Source organism: Octopus bimaculoides, chromosome 3 (assembly GCF_046866305.1).
Source record: "Octopus bimaculoides isolate indiv1 chromosome 3, ASM4686630v1, whole genome shotgun sequence".
NCBI lineage: Eukaryota > Metazoa > Mollusca > Cephalopoda > Octopoda > Octopodidae > Octopus > Octopus bimaculoides.
This window is the reverse complement of record NC_142930.1, coordinates 45152519-45168639: the sequence shown is the minus strand read 5'-3', so window position 1 is coordinate 45168639 and position 16121 is coordinate 45152519. Positions and strand designations below refer to the sequence as shown.

Sequence of the window (16121 nt, the reverse complement as noted above, 5' to 3'; positions counted from 1 at the left end):
GTATTATGTGTAGTTTCCTTTGGGATGTGTAATGTTTGTATTTTGATAATGCCGATACCACTGTATGCTCAGTTAACTCCCCTGACGGCAGCTGCCTAAATAGCCGGCCACTAGAGGGCACGTGCAACACTAAGGTTCGGCTACTTATCCCTTCCTTTTTCTCGTCAAGACGCCAGACCGTGAAGACATAACCTAGCTGGCTCTCGTAAACACGCAGACAGCTATCAGACATGAGGTAGTAACAGAAGATGAACATGGCCCTTCACTTATGAACCCTTTCCATTATCATTCAACTTGTATATATTTGAGACCGAGAGTAAAGGTATTTAAAGTTACAGCCTTGTTCTATGAATTCATTGTACCGTTTCTTTATCGAATGACATATTACAGCCTTCTGAACAGAGTCATTATTAGATGGCTTTACAGTGAGGACACAATATCTAAAATGGTGACCCCGACGTATAACACGCACCACCACCAGCTAAAATGGTGACCTTGACGTGATACGAACATGCAGCCTTCTGATGTGTCCGAGCCTTAGTGTGGCGCGTGCCCTCTAGTGGCTGGCTATTTAGGCAGTCGCCGTCAGGAGAGATAACTGTGCCTACACCACCTACGCACGCACACCTACGCTCGCGCATAATGTTCTTATATTGATACAAAGATACACAAACACATGCAGATATAAGCACATACAAATGTACATATATACATATACGTGGACACACACACACATAGAAAGGCGCACACGCATATACAGGGAGATGAACTTTATATTATATATGATTTTATGGAAGTGATTTGGGTGCGTTGGTAGTGGAGCTTCATGACAGTAAAGAATGGTCTGGGATAAATTCCAAAATGTCTAAGCCTGTGGGCTGTATGTACGCAAGTTATGTGCGTGTGTGCATGTGTCTGTTAGTGATGATTGGAAAGCACGCAGTTCCTAATTAACATGCACATATTCGCACATAAACACAGACAAATGTTTGTGTATGTATGTATCTATCTATCTATCTGTCTGTCTATGTATGTATCTATCTATCTATCGATCTATCTACCAAAGTAAGCACATAAATGTGAAACAAGGTGGGAAAAATAGTACTCGAAAACCGGAGGTAGAGAAAAAGTATATCTATCTATATAGATAACAGGTAAGACTGTGTATTGAAAATAACCACGCTACGATTTATCTGAGTTTCCAAATGTCTTATTTACCCGCCTCACTGAGATAAAGTTGTACATTCATTATGTTAATACTGTGCAAGTGATACAGGGTACTAGCAATCACTGAATATAATGAATATTCCTTGATTGACTCTAGTTACTGTCTGTGATCAAAAGACAAAGGTGAGAGAGATAAGAGACTACCATATGACAAAAAACGACCAACTCGTATCAATCTTGAAACTGTTCTAAGTTGAATTTGTCATCAAATAACTGTCGGCCTTGAAGGCTGTAAAATCTGTTTGGCTGGATAACTTAAATACATCGTCTGAAGTTACCGCCTCAGTGGGTACCCAAAAGAAACCAGAATTTTGCAATGTTATTTCATTCACCTAGTTTTACATGTTTACACTTTTATTGCCTTCAAAGTATTCTTCATTTGAAGCAATGCATCGGTCCAGACACGTTTTCTACTGTTCGAAGCAGCGATGGAACTCTTCCGAAGTAATGCCTTTTAACACCTCCGTGGTTTTTTTCTATACCTCGTCCATATCTACAAATTCCGTAGCATCAGCTTTCGTCACCAGTGATGATCTTCGAAAAAAGGTCCCGATCAACTTCCAATTGTTCTTTCAGTTCATGACACAGTTTCTGTCGTAACTGCTCTTGATCTTCCGTGAGCAAGCGAGGTACAAATTTTGCTGCAACTCTTTTCATTCACAATTCCTCACTCAAAATTCGTTGGCAGGAGCTCCATGGCACAACAATCATATCGACAAGTTCGTCAATTGTTCAGTAAGGTTCCTCCAAGATCAGTTCATGAATTTTCGAGATGTTTTCATTCGTTCTAGAGGTCGACGGTCGTCCAGAACACGGTTGGTCTTCAAGTGATAAATAACCATTCCTATATATATATATATATATAGAGAGAGAGAGAGATATTCGTGTGTGTGTGTATATATATATATAGAGAGAGAGATTCGTGTGTGTGTATATATAATATAAATAATATATATATATATGCATATATACATACATATATGTACATACCGACATATATATGTATATATACATGCATATATAGGTACAGGACATAAAAAAAAAACGTAGACAAAACGAGAACATAAAAAAACAAAAACATCGAAAATGAACTTTTTTTCGAACAAGGAAAGAAACAAACAAACAGAGAAACGAGACAGGCAACATAAAGAACATTCTCTTCATCAGTTGTCCCCTGTTTTATCTACTCCACGTTGTATAGAAAGATGAAATAAATGAAAGTGAATCTTCTGATGTTGACTATGAATCTGACGATGACGGAGATTTACACTACAATGATGCTGACGTGTTTACGGAGGAACAAATGGAACAGTTATTTGATGCTGAAAGTGACGTTGAATTTGAAGGATTTGAATAAATGTTTTTGCTTTTGCCTTTGTAACTGATAGTGATAAATATGTAAAGGCAATTTACTTAATATTTATTACTGTTATTTCTTTATTTACTGCAAACAAAGTGTACAAAAAAGCTACACGTTTGCATTATGTTATATATACAATAATAATAAAGGACGTTATAGAGACCTTCTTGACTTAAGTTAGAGAAATGGTGCGTATTATACACAAGGTTTAGGTTTTTCAGAGATACAACCCCCTAAAAATCCCCTGCGTATTATACTCAAGGGCGGACTATACTCGAGGATTTACGGTGTATATATATATATATATATATATGACAGATAGATAGATAGATAGAGAGAGAGAGAGAGAGAATCAACATCATTTAACGCCCGCTTTCTATGGGGGCATGTGTTGGACTGTTCGTCACAGTCCGAGGCATTCTTATTGAGAATTACTGTTCCTAAAGATCAGTGCTGGTACGGGTCATCTGGTTTGTTTTCTGCTGTTGGATTCCCTTCCTATCACCAACTTCCTTATAGTGTATATTGGGTGCATTTTCTGGTAGCAACAACTCTAAAGTACTCAGTAGTCTAAAGCGTATAGACCGAGTAAGGAAACAGGAGTGAGAGAAATGACAGCGGAAAGGCCAGAAATAGGTAGTTGAGAGTGGAGGGATATGACTGTAGTTCTAGAGAGTACTCAATATCCCAGGGAGCGTACATATACTTACGTGATCTAGGATAGAGAAAAAAAGAGGGAAAAAGAATCAGAAAGATCAGATCGATAAGAGGATGAAAGGGATGAGAATATGATGAGAAAAAGCAAGACGTTTGAAGGTGAGATCAATAGAATAGTGACTGGCGATAGTGGAAGTAAATAAAAGTAAGAGTGTATGATAAAGATATGAATAGATATTGGCTATCAGTAGAGGTAGCTCAGATGAATGAGAGTGATGGTTAATAATACAAAAGAGCAAAGCTGTTATGCATTGAGTAGGAGGATGAGGATACATTAATGCAATCTGTTATAGATGGGCCTAGAAAAAGGTGATGCGTTAGAGTGAGTAAAGTGACTGGTACGGTCAGTAGAAGTGATGGGGAGATGAGAGACCGAGAGTTATGAGTGATAAAGATGCAAGTGTAGAGGGAAGTGGATGAGATGATGTGAAGATCTATTACAATCTTCATGTAATGAATAATGCACACACCTCTTTGAATGCGTTCCTGTATATGAGAGTATCACTGTATTAAAGGAAGGATATGCTAATCTGTGCGCGCATGTGTGTGTGTGTGTTTGACTGTTTAAGCATGAATGTTTTATGCATGCATGAAGGAGCGCTGAATTAAGAGAGACAATAGACCGTGGACTGAATCAATTCTTTGCAATATTTAGCTTTGTCCATTTGCATTCTGAATTCAAGTCCCAATGCAATTGACTTTGACTTTTATTCCTTATGAGGCTCGAAAATATATTGCAATAAAATAGCGTGGGAGGATGACTGATTCGTTTAACTAAAATCACCTGCCAGAAACGTGTGGCCATTCGCCAAAGAAGCATTCTAAACATTGTCACACATGTTTAACGAATATAGATCTTAAACTTTGGCAATGACCGCAAATTTTGTTTAATGAGATTGGGAGAAGGAAAGAAGCAAGTTATTCTCAAAGATATGGTTTAAATACTTGCAGCAGATTATATACCACTAAAGGTATCCGAAGGCTATGTAGTAAGTTTTAAAGGAAACGAAAGATTAAGTCTGCCACCTCAAAACAGGAACAGTTCTTCAGACGAGTTTCTATAGAGTTTCCATCTATTAAAATTCACCGACAAGGCTTTGGTTGGCCAAAAACTATGGTACAAGAGATTTTCAAAACATTCATTTATGAACTGTACAGTTTATGTCAACGGTTCCCAAACTTAGATTGTTGTGAAATTCTTAGATGATTTTCTAAAAATTGTGAAACCCATATCCACATTTAGTTTAGATATATATATATGTAGAAGGTTGAAAAGGAACACACGAGTTGATATGTATAAGGAAAATAAGACAAGGTTGAAATGCTAAAATAATTTTATCATGAAGAACATTTTAGTACCGCTTTCAGTCTTTGCGACTTTTTCAACTAAGAGTAAAGCACGCAAAAACAATTAAATTGTGGAACAATTAAATGAAATGCTTTTAAAAAGTATTTCCATAGTTTTCAAATGCAAGGGACATTTTCCTTTTTCAGTCTGTCTCTGTTTCTCTTTTTTACTCTTGTGGGTTCTAGGTAGTTAGCAGCAGCTAGTTTGATATGAATTCTTGTCTTTCATTGTTTAAATAACAGTAGTAGTAGTAATAGTATAATAATAATAATAATGATAATAATTTATCAGGATGGAGTAGCTTAGTTGACTAGATGTCGCTGCTGAACTGCTGTTGAAAATATATAAATTTCAAAGTGACATACAGTGACTGATCTACAAAATAGAAATATTATTATTTCTATATCTCTCATAAAGAGATATACAGTAACAACACCATAAAGTAATGACTTCTTGCCAACATAATGTGGCATTCCCTCTTTCAGAGGGACTTGGGACTTTACTTGGGTAAAGGTTTGTATGTCTACGTTTCTCTCGAAGAGTTCATTGTTCTATAAGCAATTTTATTAGTATATAAGGATTTTAACTTTCATGTTTTATGGAGATAGAATTTGTTTGTTATTTGTTTATAAAATTTCTTCAAATTCTATTCTAGATATATGCTAAAGTGAGGTTGATATAGAAGGTGTGTATATATTCTTGTATAAAAATACGAACAAACATAAAATATAGTTTAATTTAAAAAGAAGAAAAAGAATAGCAGTCTTTCAGTTTGCTTGCATAAAAGTATACATTTTTTTGTGTGTGTATGTAGGTTTGTGTAGTTATATTAGAAAGTCTTTTGTGGGATTTTAGTTGAAGAAAGGGAAATTTCTAGATGATTTCTAAAGTTTTTGTTTAGTGTGAAGCTGTAAAAGTAATTTTATTATTACTATTTTATATTATTGGAATGGTTTATGGTGCAAGTGGATGAAGAGGAATTTGTAAGATATTTAAAAGTTTAGCCATTAGAAAAGATTATTAGTTTAAAGTGTTTTAATGTTTTTAAGATTTTGTGCTTGCATGAAGAGACTACTTTGGAGTTTGGTTCAGTATTTGGTCCATAAATTTTAGAATGTGGTAGGACTCATTTGTACAAAGTTGTCAGAATTTGTTATTACTTTGATATGGTTGTGCATGTGAGAGTTTCACTTGATGCTAAATGGAGTGTTTTTTTATTTTAATTGCCATATATATTTGGATAGTGAAGTATCATGTTTCCTGTTTGAGTTGTGAGAAGTGTGCATGTATTGGTTGTATCATGATTTGGACTGGTTTGCTATAGATCTTGTGTATGTAGCTATGGTAGTTGGTATCATGTTTGTGGTTACTATTGTGCTGTATAGAATATTTCTTGAGAGATAATTTCCTTGTAAAAGGCAAGATGAGGGTATTCTGCAAAGTAATAGATCAGTTCAACAAAATCTCAAACAAAAGTGAATGCTATTTCTTCCACTTTGACATAAAAGACTATTGTGCATCAATAACAAAACCTATCCTTATTGGTGATTTGAACTTTGCTAAAACCATAACCACAATGAATAAAACCAAAATAGAAACAATACTACATGCAAGAATATCGCACCTCTTCCACAGTCATGCTTTGATGTAAGCATGGGGTCAAAGTACTCAGCAGAGATAAGCAACATCGTTGGTCTTTACATATTAGAAACATTAGACAACAAATTTCCGTCCATCTCAGTTGGACTATAAAGGGATAATGGACTACTCCTTCTAAGAAAATACAACCCACAAAAATCTGATAAATTTAGGAAGGATCTGCATCACTTCCTCAAAAACTTGGGCTTCTCAATCACAGTAGAAATACAACTAAAGTCAGTCAACTTCTTACATGTTACCCTCAACCTGGAATCAAGTATCTTTAAAGCAGACAAGAAAAATAATGAAAAAATTTCGTATATACATAAACAATCCAACCACCCCAAGAGCATTATTAAAAAACTCGTAAAAGACATTTCTTTCAGACTTTCCTCTTTATCTTCAAATGAAAAAATAATAAATGAAATTGCAACCCCATATAGCAAAGCTCTCAATAATAGCAGTTACATATAAACAACAATTCTCCCACAATAAATAAAATGCATAAGAATAGAAAAGGAAAATTATCTGGTAAAATCCCCCTTCAACATACAAGTTTCCTCACCAACAGCTAAATTATTTTTCAAAATACTGCAGAAACACTTCCACCCCAACCACAACAAATAAGCACAAAGTAAAATTATCATACTCCACTACCAACAACTTTGAAAAAAATGTAGCCAGCTACAACAACCAAAAATTGTCTAAAATTGAAAATCTAAACCATACACACAATAACAATTGAAATGGTTGAACACCTTCATCCTGCCCTTTAGAAGGAAACGATCTCTCAAGAAATATACTGTTAGTCACAGCCTTCTCCCTTACTATTGTAATCAGATCTCTTGCTTCATTAAGTTATCATTTAAAATGTTAAGTGTTTTCTTTGAAGACTTCCACATTACAGACCACTGTAAAGCACAACCTTGGGGAAGCTAATTTCTATGAGGCTTTCGCATCCCACCATCTCAGGAAGAATTTACATACAGTGTATCTGTATATAAATGCATACATACATACATACATACATGCATACATACATACGCCATGAAGTTAAACCCTTTATGGACAGGAAACCCAGGGTATCCACCATAAACCGGTCTTCACCAGAAAAAAATATAGACTGCTCTACTTCTTAGAGTGTGCTTCTTCTCCGGATTTATGTTTTTCTACAAACAATATATGGATATATATATATATATATATATATATATTGTCAGTAGCTTTTATATCTGAAAAAGAAGCACACCATTTTACAAAAGGCTGCCATGTGGTTTGTGTTCTATAGCTGGCTGTGCACCTCTACATAATCACAAAAGCTAAAGTAGAGAGGTTATGCACCTTCTGACAAATTGCCTATACTGCTAACTGCTTTATAGGTGAAAAAACCTGTTATAGCATTTAACTTGTATATGGTTGCTGAACTTAATAGCCAAATCTCCCTAAAATCACTCCCTGTATTTAAAAAAAAAATGCAAAATACAATGGCTGATGTAGTTCCCCCATGCACACTATATCAGTAAATAGATGAGGTGACTACAACTGAAATATTTTTCATCATAACTTCAAAATATCACATAATTATTACCTACAAATGATCTAGTCTTGTTCATCTTCCCTGTAACTTCTGTTGCTTCCAACTGATATTAAATATTAGTTTCAAATTTTAGCACAAGGCCAGCAATTTCACAGAAGAGTGTAAGTGAATTACATCAACCCCCAGTACTCAACTGGTACTTATTTTATCGACGCCCCACTCAAAAGGGTAAAAGGCAAAGTCAACCTCAGTGAAATTTGAGCTCAAAAATATAAAGACAAACAAATCTCTGCCCCAAATTTTTTCTGACGCTGTAACGATTCTGCTACTCTGCTGTCTTAAACTGATATTAAATATTGCAAAAAAGAAAAACCAGATAAGACAAGAAACAATAAAAGTTTCTTTAAACTTTCCCCGAGCTATTACATCCAATAGCTAGTCAACATGGATCAATGACTTTGGAAATACTCTATTAAATTAATAATTACTCAACTTGATGACGAAACAAAATATCATTGAAAAGAAAACCAAATTATTTCCAAATGACTTCATTTAATCAGTGTTTGATATTTTATCATTTTTAAGTAGTTTACCATATCTTAGAATATTAGAGCGAAACATAATTCACTCTAAGGTATTATAAGTGTGTGTGTGTATATGTATTATGTGTGCGTGTGTGTGGGTGCGCGCATGTATATATATATATAGATATATATAACTACACACACACACACACATATACATGGTCCAAACTATGCTGTTATGAAAAATAGACATTCAATGATGATGGTGATGATGATGATGATGATGACATACACACATACGCACTCATGTTTTTTTTTTTGCTTGTTTCAGTCATTTGACTGCAGCTATGCTGAAACACCACCTTGAAGGGTTTTAGACAAACAAATTGACCCCAGGTCTTAATTCATTTTAAACCTTTTACTTATTCTTTTGGTCTCTTTTGGGGCTGTAAACATCAACACCAGTTGTCAAGCAGAGATGGGTGACAAACACACACATATATATATGAGGGGCTTTTTTCAGTTTCTATATACCAAATCCACTCACAAGGCTTTAGTTAGCCCAAGGTTATAGTAGAAGTCACTTGCCCAAGGTGCTGTGCACTGGGACTGAACCCTGACCGTGTGGTTGGTGAGCAAACTTCTTACCGCAAAGCCATGCCTATATATTTTTATTATCATTATCATTGAGTGAGAGGACAGTACATACCACCAAAGTGACATTGTGGTAAAATATACAAAGCCCAATATATCCATCATGCTACCTGTCTGATAAGGATACACCAGGCATTTGATTAAGTATGGTGAACGAAACACATATGTTTCTAGAGCTGAATTATTTAAACCCCAAAGAATTCCTCTCAACACATGGCTATGATGCTCCACTACTTCTGCTCATGATAAGAGATGCACATATCATCACCCACCAAGGGGCAATGCTCAAATGGTTAAGGTCAAACAACTGACAAGCAAATTTGTAGTATTGAGCAGAATATTTACTGTAGCTCATTTTTTATACCAAGACAAAACATACACATGATAACACTTCCAATCAATTAAGATCAAATGTCATGAGAGCCAGTGCCTAGTACTGCATCAGGACTATCATTATTATTATTATCATTATTATTATTGTTATGGTGTGAATCATGACACCCCCTGTGAAAATACCTAACAGTGAATAGACATAAAGGACTATTTAAATATAACAGATTACCATTTGGTTTAAAGGTCGCACCTGAAATTTTTTTTGCATTAGTGGCTCATCAGACCTGCTGGCCAGAAACACATAACCTCTTTACTAATAGTGGTAAGAATAGTTGCATACTTACACACACACATGCGTATGCACATGCACACACACACACACATTCATTATGAAGTAAGTAATAAAGAAATTATATCAAAAAGTGGATTTTATAATAGATGTTATCTAAATGAAAAACACACTTTCTTATAATATATGTACTAAATTTTGCATTATACACACATGTATGCTTATACACAACTGTAAGTATGTGTGTGTATATATATATGTCTGTGTTCCAAAAATAAAAAATAAAACACAAAAATGAAGTCAAAGAACAACAGAGAGTATTAGGTTTATTCTCAGGAAAAATGGAAGATGTGTATGTGTATACATTTATAATCGGTCAGTTGTTCATAAATACTTTATAAGTCCAAAAAATAGCACACTCTAAAAAATGCTCTGAGCAGTATTATGTAATCGTCGGTTATGGCCAGTCAGAGAGTTACCATTGCTTTCACACCTCTTATGTTCTTAGAAATATCGGTGGCTCATCAGGCATGCTGGCCAGAAACACAAAACCTCTTTACTAATGGTGGTAAGAATACAGTCTTAGTCAGCAAAGGTTGTGAAAAAAATCCCTGAAACAAAATCCTTTGAAGTGAAAATCCTTCTGGGCAACATAGATTTGTGTCTGAAAATTATGGCATAGTGGTTAAGAGCATGGGCTACTAACTCCAAGATTCTGAGATCAATTCCAGGCAGTGACCTGAATAATAATAATAATAACAATAATAATAACAATAATAATAACAATAATAATAACAATAATAATAACAATAATGATAACAATAATAATAATAATAATAACATTGAAGAATACTTTAGGAATGGGAACCCAGGTTCGAAATTACCCCAAGACACCTGATGAAGGCTGGAGGGTATATCAGCCGAAACATTGTGTTAACAACAAACAAGATGAGGATAAATATCAGTCAAATGTAAATAACGTACATAATTCCTCATCTCTTTAATATAGAACTGTAACTCTTTATTATTTTCTTGAACCAACACATGTAAAATATGAATAGAACTTTTCAATTTTCTATCTAAATAGCATCATCATCATTATCACCACCACCAGCCCATCCCCTCCACCACCCCTATCCCACACCACCACCACCATCATCATCTTTATCCTGAAAGATATACAAAGACTTTTTAATAAGATTAACTATAAGGTTTTAGAAACTTTTTAGTTTAATGATTTTTCCCCCTTGCTGCTAATGGATTGTCTTATTTGGTGTAAGTTGCTGGTAGTAGAGTGGTAACAAGGATCAATAATAAAGAAAAGAAATGAATATAAAAAATAAAACTATCTTCAATTCATAAAATTCTAATTACCTGTAATTGTGTGAGAAGGCTAGGTGGAAAATGTCAAACTATAAAGTGGGTTATTATTCTTTCTGTGGATTTTCAGATCGTTGCCATTCCCCTGGACTGGTTCTTGTGCGGGGCCGTCATAGGATTTTCAAGCGAGATCGTTGCCAGTGCCCCTGGACTGACTCTTGTGTGGGTGGCACATGAAATTTTTCGAGCGAGATCGTTGCCAGTGCCCCTGGACTGGCTCTTGTGCAGGGCCGTCGTAGGATTTTCGAGCGAGATCGTTGCCAGTGCCCCTGGGCTGGCTCTTGTGCGGGTGACACATGAAATTTTTCGAGCGAGATTGTTGCCAGTGCCCCTGGACTGGCTCTTGTGTGGGTGACACATGAAATGCACCATTTTGATCGTGACCGTTGCCAGTGCCGCCTGGCTGGCCTTCGTGGGATTTTTGAGCGAGATCGTTGCCAGTGCCCTTGGACTGGCTCTTGTGCAGGTGGCACATAAAATGCACCATTTTGAGCGTGGTCGTTGCCAGTACCGCCTGACTGGCCTTCGTGCAGGTGACACGTAAAAGCACCCACTACACTCTCTGAGTGGTTGGCGTTAGGAAGGGCATCCAGCTGTAGAAACTCTGCCAAATCAGATTGGAGCCTGGTGTAGCCATCTGGTTTCACCAGTCCTCAGTCAAATCGTCCAACCCATGCTAGTATGGAAAGTGGACGTTAAACGAGAATGATGATGAATGATGATGTAGAGTCTGGTTCTTTACTTTCTAAGTTCAAACCCTACCAAGGTCAACTTTACCTTTTATCTCTTCAGGGTTGATAGAATAACATACCAGCCATGTATTAGGGGAAGTGATACTGACTAATCTTCTTCCCAAAATTTCAGGTCTGCCACAAACAATTATTTTTATTATTATCATTGAGTCTCTTGCTTTTGTCTCATACTACTGGGTTCAAACCATGGTTCTGAGGTTATATAAGGTAGATGTTTTTACTTTGTTACTTTGATAACAGCACTCTTTGTAGTATATGTGCGGTTCATAGGAGGGTTGGTTATTGTAGGGTGGTGTTTCCTGAGATTTTGTTGGTGAATTTTTCCAATCCCTTTTTAATTAACCCAAGTCCTTCGGTTACTACCAGGTGGTTCTGTCCCACATTCTGGAGCCCTCAGTCTCAAGGTCTGCTGGTATTGTTCTTTAAACTTAATGAAGATGTTATGGTCTACTGGTATTGTCATATCAGTCAAGATATTGGTGGTCCATCAGTGTCCGATGATGTCAAAGTCTGTGTTCTCAGCAATGAGAGCGCATGTGATTCTGCAGTCCAGAGCTGGAAGCACACAGGTGCCCACAGGTGTCATAGTCTCTTGTCTGGATTGAGGTGGATGTTGCACTCTGACGCCTGTTTCTTGCAGCAGCAAGATGTTGTTGCTTGTTCTCTTTGAAGGCAGCTGCTGCTTGTGGAGTGAGAGACCTCTACATTGATCTGTCTGCAGCAGAGACTTCAAGTTTGCATAGACTAATGCTGCTCCATTTGAGATTGCTTTCCAGGGTGTTCTTGTACCTCAGTTTATCAATCAAGATACTTGTTCTATATTTGACATTTTCAATTACAAAGCCTGGAATGTTTGCTTTGACTTCTCTGTCAGAACAAGCATGTCCCATGGAATAACAACATTATCATTCTTGGCAACTGTTTCTGGTTTGTGATCATACTATTTCCAGAGACTTTGATGCAATATTTTCTACAGAATTTCCAGTGTAATTATGCTGATATTTTGTTGTGGCAGTGGATATATTCATTTTTTGCCAATACTGAAGATGTGGTCAGTGGTTTTTTGAAAGGTTCTGCATATTCTACATGTTTTGTTCATACCATCTTTGATGATGCAGTGTTTATATGACCTGGTGATAAGACTTTGATTTTGAATGGGTCCAATATCTTTGAGCCATGGATTCATCTGTTGTAGGTCAACATCTTCCTCTTCAAGCTTTGTTGGTATTTGCTGCATAACTTTTCCTTTCCAGTTTTATTTTGCCTTTTGTCTTTCCTACAAGCAAAAAATGTAGCTACCACTTTTTCATTTTGTGTTAATTCTGGGAAATTTTAGTACCGCTGCACTTTGACTATTGTCAGCATTTTCTTTGAAATAGTATCTAGTTTCCAAATTTCACTCATTGTCCAGTTCATGTTATTGAAACTGTGTGTTACCACATGTATAGCAAATGTATTGATAACTTCAAATTTGTTAGAGGCATTTAGTTCTGTCTTTAGTATCATTCCTATTCTGTAATACACTTTTTGAATTTTTTCTTTCATGTCACAGTGTTGTGTGCCATCTTCATACACACCTAAGTTTTTGTATGTACCTTCCAAAGTCAGTTACTTGATTTTGGTGCATTTCCAAAATGAATCGTTGATGTTATAATAAGCTTACCCCTCTTGAATGTAGCCGTAGCATAAGTATCTAATCTGTACTTCATTTTAATATCATCACTGAAGCTCTTTACTATGGTTTGTAGGCCAGCTTGTTCGTTATTATTCAAGTTTGTTTTTAGAGTGTTCATATAAAACAGGTGGTTTGATTTGCTGGGTTTTTTTTTGTTTGTTTCATAACCATAATTGTTGTTATTGAGTAAAGTACTGAGTGATGTTAGCGTGATGCAGAAAAGCAGTGGAGAGAGTGAATCTCCTTGAAAAATTTTATTCTTCATGCGATGACTCTTGGTGTTAGTGACCATTTATTGTGGTTTAGATTTACAGTTGTTTTCCAATTTTCCATAGTCCCTTTTATGAAATTTATTGTGATAAGAAGAATTCTATAGATTTCAAGTCTCTTTCCTATCCATGTTTGTGGTACACTGTCAAAAAAAGCCTTTTGTAGTAAACCAAGGCTGTTGATAGTTTTTTTCCTTTTTGATCTTTTTGATTTGGCTTCTTCAAGTAGGCATTTATTAATAAGCAACTGATATTAGCATCCATAGTTTCGACTTTTACATTCTTTCTGGCTGCAAGCTGATGTTAATAAAGAAGATGCCAGTCTTCTCAGTAATAATAGAAGTTCTTATTTATTATTAGTAGGCAGGTAATGAGTGTGTAGTTTTGGGTTTATGTGTCTTCTGTCTTAGGAAGCAGGTACATTATGCATTGTGTTCACCATTTCAGACAATCATGTGAATTATTTATGGTTGATTGAACACATTAATAAGGTCTTAGTGGATACTGGATAAATTTTTTATCTATAAATTTACAATACCACCTAGTCCAGATGACTTTCAGTTACTCGACTTTTTGATGGCATTTGTGGTTTCTGTGATGTTGATATCTGACTAGTCCTGGTAATCTCTGTTCTTATTTTGATCCTGTTCTTATTTCGATACAAGGTGCCTAATCAACCAAGCAGGGTGCTACATTATTCTCTTCATTTAGGAAGATACTATATATCCCTCACTTTCTGACATTGTACATTTCTACTTTTTCCTTGTCCAGCTTTGCACACTCTCTCAGAAAGTGGGTGGGAAACGCAGCCAGTTCACAGTGCAAGCAATCTGTGCCCTACAGGGGAATTCAGATAACAACATATGTTAATTTATATGTTCAAAATATATCCAGGCAGGTGATGTCCTGGAATTTGGATAATTTGCAAGAAATAAATTATTAGATAGAAGTAGATGCACTTACTTTGTGAAATGTAAATTAAGACATTACTTTCAGTTTTGTCATTCTGCATTTAATATCATTTTGTTTGGTGGCCTGTGATGAATTTTTTATTTCTTTCAGAAATTGACCCTGTGACCAACTTGTTTGTCATAGGCTTGAGTTTTGCTGTGGCATTCATTTTTGTTGTTGTTGCTATACATGCACACATATGTACACACATACATACAGACAAATAGAGAGAAAGAGATAGTGATGCCTAGGCATGAAACTAGGTATTAGTATTCTTCGGTTGATAACTGATGAAGTGTTAGGGTTCTGGTGTCTGTCCTATGTGTACGTTTTGTAGTATTTAATGCATTTTTCATCTATGGAATAACTGAATGCCATGCATCCTTACTTTTGTTAACAGTAAGTTTATGTATGTATGTATGTATGTATGTATGTACGTATGTGTGCATGTATGTATGTGTGTATATATATATATATATATATATATATATATATATATATATATATATATATATATATATATATATATATATATATATATATATATATGTATATATACACTTTATTAATAAACTGAAAAAGACATCACAAAAACTGTTACTCAGAGTTTCGTGTTCCTGTTTGTCAGACAGTTTGGGTTGAGAATGGAACAGAAATAAGGTTATTTGTGCTTACTCTGGTATATATATATATATATATATATATATATATATATATATATATATATATATATATATATATACTCTCTCTCATTTTCTACAATGCTCTTCTATCTACCTGGTTGACTTGCAAGGCCCCTCTTCCAGAATCTACTTGTCCGTGACAAAAAATACACCTTCTGTACTGTTCTGACCTCGTCTACAGAATTCATATTTTTTCCATCCAAATGATTTCGTAGACTGTGGAATAAATGATAACCAGAAGAGGTATCGTTTCCCATTCAAACTGCTCCAGCCTTTGGAATGTCTTCCTCACTGTATGTAGCTGAGCATTAACCTGATGGAAGACCACATTTTGTCTTCAAACCAAAGATGGTCATTTATCTTCTAGCATTGACTTAAGCCACTCAAGATGCTTGCAGTACGTCTCTTTTGTTATCATTTGGTTTGGGTTTAAAAGTTCAAAGTGGACTAAACCTTTCATATCCCACCAAACAGATAACAACACCTTACATGGGTGAAGACCCTCTTTAGTCTGGGGTGCTGGTGTTTCTCCTTTCTCTACCCACTGTCTTCAGTGCTTGACATTTTTATAGAGAACTCATTTCTCATCACCAGTCACTATTTGGTCCAAAAAAGGTTCATTCGTGAGACATGACAGCAAAGAAGAGCATACATTCACTCTCTGCACACGATTAGACTTGGAAATTTGTGATGAATCCATTGACCCAATTTGCTGACTTTTCTCATGGAACGCAGGTGTCGGTGAATGGTTAAATGACCAAATCCAAGTTTTTCTGCTAGTTCC

The 16121-nt window shown here is 35.6% G+C and overlaps 1 protein-coding gene across 1 annotated transcript in view; it reads left to right on the top strand.

Annotated features, from left to right (window-relative positions):
- Nucleotides 1–16121, top strand: part of LOC106880340 (uncharacterized) — a 76209-nt gene that overhangs the window by 21216 nt on the left and 38872 nt on the right. The gene's annotated exons all lie outside the window — the stretch shown is intronic.